The sequence below is a fragment of the Pinus tabuliformis genome, chromosome 6 (genome assembly GCF_031772625.1).
Source record: "Pinus tabuliformis cultivar Carrire ecotype Pingquan chromosome 6, CPIR1, whole genome shotgun sequence".
Lineage (NCBI taxonomy): Eukaryota > Viridiplantae > Streptophyta > Pinopsida > Pinales > Pinaceae > Pinus > Pinus tabuliformis.
The window spans coordinates 1,629,934,300-1,629,939,587 of record NC_142292.1 but is presented as its reverse complement, the minus strand read 5'-3'; the positions used below and the strand labels follow the sequence as shown (position 1 = coordinate 1,629,939,587).

Sequence of the window (5,288 nt, the reverse complement as noted above, 5' to 3'; positions counted from 1 at the left end):
AGTTAGGACATGGAGCTTATAAATAGCTCATTGCAAGAGTGTTTGGTTGTTCGGGTGTAAACTCTTGCAAAATCAATTATGTAATTGTTTTTCTGATTAATAAAATTATGTGTCTGAGGAAACTTCTGCCATTATTGTGGTATCAGAGCTCCAGTAATGTTGCAGTGGAAGTGAGGAGGATATTCCAGCTCAACAAAGTCCTGGAAAACTCCATTCAATTGACCGGCAAATGATTGAAGCGGCCATGATATTGTTGTTTCTGCTTGTATTGTTGTCCACAATTGCGGTGTCATCAGTTCTGCCATTACTGAACATTGTACGTTGCATCTGATTTCTCTGCACGCAGCACAACTAATTGGAATACAATCTCCTGAAGATATGTTTGTTTCTGTAAGCTGGACAGGAAACAGTGGGTCAAAAAGGCCATCCTAGTGTCGAGATGTGAATTAAATGAAATAAATTTTGTTGGTCAAAGAGATATATTTATTTAGGTTGAGTGAGATAAATTTTGTGGTTGGCCAAGCCAAAGTTGGTATATAAGACTGTTCTTGTGCCCTAGGTTAATGGGCTACCATTTTGACTGCCTAGTTATTTAAACTTAGTTCAGCCGACAACCTCTCTGGTACTGTATTATAATGTTTAGTAAAGAATTTCACTGCAACGTGTGGGCCTTTGTTTGCACAAATTATTCTAGTATGCGTGTTGCAGGGCCTTGGACTATCTGATGTCTTGCAGCGAGGAACATTAGATAGTGGGAAAAGATTGCATTGATACTGTGAGAGTATCTACACAGATCACAATTTCAAATAACCGCTTCACTGACCACGACTGTAGCTCTGAATGGTCTCTTTACAAGAACATTGACACGCCCCATGTTTTTGCATTAAATGAATCTGTGGTAGGAAGTGTAAAGTCTATTTTCAAAAGCTGGGAACAACGTTTGGATAATTCATCTGAGTTTTTGGAGAGCAATGATGGTGATCTAGAGCTAATTGCTTTTATACCATTCACGTCTGATGTAAAGATAAAAAGTATTTTTGTTATTGGTGGTACTGGAGGAACGAGTCCTTTAAGAATGCAAGCGTTCATAAATTGGGATGGAATTGATTTTTAAGTTTCTCAAGAAATAGCACCAGTTCAGGAATGGGAATTGTCAGAAAACACTCAAGGAGAACTTGAATATCAAACAAAGTATTCTCGATTTTAGGGTGTGGCAAGTCTCACTTTGCACTTTCCTGAAAATTTTGGAGCTGAAACAACCCAAATATATTATATCTGCTTAAGGGGCGAAGCTACTCAAATAAAGAGGGATACTGTAGCCAATATTGTCTATGAAGCTAGAGTGAAGACTATTAGCCTGTCAATGTAAAGCCAGAAGAATTCAGAGTGAAGCCTGTCAGCTTGGATCATAAAGTTTTTTTTTGTAATACAATGCATATTGTAGTTTGAAGAAATCTCATGATTTTTTAAATTTTGGAGTTTATGTTTTGTGGAGTAATAAGGGATATTTGTAAATGTTAAGGATTGTAAAATTTGGAGTAATAAGGAGACTTTAGTTGTAATTTGTTTTCAGAGAGATTGTAACTCAAAGTAATTTTACTTTGAGGGGGGGTAGTTTTTTTTTACCATATTGTACAAAAGCACCATTGTAAAAAGTCAAATTTTGAAAGTTGCCTTGTAAAAATTTGAGAAATTAACTAGAGCCAAGTGCAAAGCTCAGTCAATTGTCTCATGTTTTGCCGACTATTCGAGGGTCAAAGCCAAGCCCCGATAGATCGTGTTTTTTGCGTGTTGTGTTGACTATCTTGTCATTTCTGTTCTGATTCTTGGTGCGACGCTACAACGCTAAAATGTCTAAGTTGATTAATTTGTTTTCTGATTCCGACAAACTAGAAGGCACCAAATCTTATAAAACATGGCATCGTCTCATCAAAAGAACACTCATTTACAATGAATTATGGTAGGGAATATGTGATGGAGATGTTAAACCAAATAAACCCACAGATGCAGCTGCACTAGCAAAATGGGAAATCAAGAATGCTAAAGCCTTAGCTCTTATTAAATCTTCTGTGAATGATGAAATGTATGTCCATATGGAAAATGCTACAGATGCATGGTCTGCCTCGAAAACTTTTAAAGACCTCTTTGATACTCAGCCTGAATCAAAGAAAGTTGATCTACAATTAAAATTGTTGCAACAAAAATTAACTGAAGGCAGTGATGTTCTTGAATATCTCTCAAGACTTAAGAATATCAGGCAAGAAATTATTAATGCTGGTTTTCCCGCAATTGATGATAGCTTTATGGTCACAATTGTAATTGCTGGACTTCCTTCTTCCTACACACATTTTTTGGAGACTCTACAAGTAACTGGGAAATTAGAAAAACTAAAGTTTGATGAAATTTGTGAAATGTTGAGTCAAAATGATAAAAATTTTGGGAAGAAGAAGAAAGTTGGTGAAGATGTTTTTCTCATAAAGGCTAGCACTAGTAAGTCATCAGCAAATAGTTCTCGAGTAAGAGGAAGAGGGAATCAGAATCAAGCAGCACATAATCGAGGTCGAAGCCAAAGCATAGGCAACAATTTTAACAGAGGAGGAAGAAATAATTTTCAAGGTAGAGGAAACAACCAAGGAAGAGGCAATTTTCAAGGACAATGATATAATAATCAAGGTAGAGGACAATCTCAAAATAGAGGTCAAAGCAGAGGCAGAGGACAATCTTCAGGAAGAGGAAGAGACTTAAGTCAACTTGTGTGTCGAATATGTAACAAAGTTGGCCATTATGCTGAAGATTGTCGAACATCACTTAATAAAATTCCCAAGTTTCAGCAGCATTCAACACAATTTGCAAATGATCAAGATGAAGATAACTCAGAATATGTTTTTACTTCCTCACTAGCATCACAAATTTCATCCCATCTTAGAAGTGACTATGAAGATGCTTGGATCTTGGATTCCGGGGCAACTCAGCACATGACTTGTCGACGTGTTCTTTTCTGGAATTTTCAAGATTGCCAACTTAATTCCATTTTTCTTGCTGATGATACAAAACATACTCCTTATGGAAAAGGAGTAGTAAAATTTTTTCTCCCTGGTATTGGAGAAAAAATGATTTGCAATGTATGGTATGTACCCAGTTTCAAGAAAAAATTTCTCTCTTTAGTCAGGATTCGACAAGCAGGACATCAGGTGATTATGGAAGATGGTTTAGTGAAGATTAATTCAGTGAAACAGAACTTGAAAACAGTCATGACAGGTTATGAAGATGGAAAACTGTTACGGATGAAAGGGACAGTTATTCCAAGGCATTCTGACTTTGCAGGGGCAGTGACTACAGGTATTTCACCTATAAGACTATGGCATGTAAGATATGGACATTTGAATTTTGAGAGTCTTTCTCAATTGTAGAAACAAGGAATGGTTAAAGGACTTCCCACATTCAAAAGGGAAAATGCAAAATGTGAAGCTTGCATTTATGGCAAACAAAATCGAGAAAGTTTTCCAACAAGTTCATGGCGTGCAAACATGCGGCTACAACTAGTTCACAGTGATGTTTTTGGTCCACTACAAACTTCATTTGGCGGTTGTAAATATTTCTTACTATTCATTGATGATTTCAGCAGAATGATTTGGGTTTACTTCTTGAAGAGCAAGTCAGAAGCATTTGATAAGTTTAAAATTTTACGCCAACTTGTTGAAAATGAAGTCAGAGAAAAGATAGGTACTCTCCAGACATATAATGGGGGGGAATTCACTTCGAATGAATTCAAAACTTATTGCAATGAAAATGGCATAAGATGACATCTTACTAATGTTTACACTCCACAAAAAAATGGAGTAGTCGAAAGAATGAATCGCACTTTGTTAGGAATGGCGAGATCCATGTTAACCTTCAAGAGGTTAAGTCTAACATATTGGGTGGAAGCAATTCATACAACTGTCTACTTAAGAAACAGATCTCCAATTGCTTCTTTAGACGGAATCACACCTTATGAAGCTTGGTTTGGTTTCAAACCTCGAGTTAAACATCTTAGAGTTTTTGGTTCAGTGTGTTATGCCTTAGTTCCGAAATAAAAACGAACTAAGCTTGACTCAAGAAGTTTAAAATGCATAATGATTGGCTATTCTGATGAGAAGAAAGGGTATCGTCTTTTGACCAATGGAAAATTCATTGTGAGCAGGGATGTCATTTTTGATGAAACAGAGAGTAAGAGTGCTGAAGAAATTGAAAATCTTCTTCACAAGTTAGAAACCAAAGGAAGTAAAAGAAATGGAAAAATGCAAAGTCAACCAACTTCACCAAATTGGTATGAACTTGATTTTCCTTCCTCTGAAGATGAGTCATCAAGTCCATCTACATCAACAACATCATCTGGGTCTTCTAGTAGTTCATCCGCATCTCCAAGCAGCAGCAGTTCTTCTGACAGTGATTCTCCACATTCTTCACCTGAACGACGAACATCAGTTTATATTAATCCTCTTTACAATGATGGGGACTTTACAGAAGCGCAAACAAGTGAGCATCAACTTCCGAAATGGGCAGTTCAACTTTTGAAAGATGTAAAGCCTGATGAACATAATAAAACTGGCACTAGAAGGACACATAGAAGTGAAGGCAATTTTGCCTTGATAGCAAATGATTTTACTGAACCTTCCACATACAAAGAAGCAGTAAAACATAAAGAATGGCAACAGGCTATGGTTGAAGAATATCAAGCAGTAATTGATAACAACTCTTGGAAACTTGTTGATTGTTCTTAAATGGGTATCTTGTTTTTCTTCTGAAATGTCGCAGAAAAAAGTTACAGTGAAAATGCCACGATGGCCTATTTGGAGCATCGAAACCCTAGAATCCAAAGCTTTGATACCAAATGTTATGAAACCAGCTCACAAAAACATAGAAATAATAGATCAATATGTTAGAATTCAACCTCTTCGAGGGGGTAACCTCCTTTAGATTACATAAATGAACAATTCTTCGATAATACAAATGACAAGACCTCCTTTCTATATATAGGAGTCTAAGGGATCATAATATAATCAGAGCCGACATAAAAATAATAATGTAAGGCCAAAATAAGAAAAATATGGGGACTACACGGGTACAAAAATATAATAAGGAGGTTGTAATAATAACAATAAGGGGTTACAGTAGTAGTATAGGGGCTTAACAGGTACACAAGAATTGGTCTCAGAATACTATGTTACATTTATGCTCGAAAATATTCTATTTTGTGCTCTTCATTAAGTTAGAAGAATGACATAAGGTTTTCGATTAGAGACCCT

At 36.3% G+C, this 5,288-nt stretch overlaps 1 pseudogene; it reads left to right on the top strand.

The window, feature by feature from the left end:
• The first annotated feature begins 229 nt into the window (after nucleotides 1-229).
• Nucleotides 230-1,369, top strand: LOC149265155 (uncharacterized; annotated as a pseudogene).
• The last annotated feature ends 3,919 nt before the right edge of the window (nucleotides 1,370-5,288 follow it).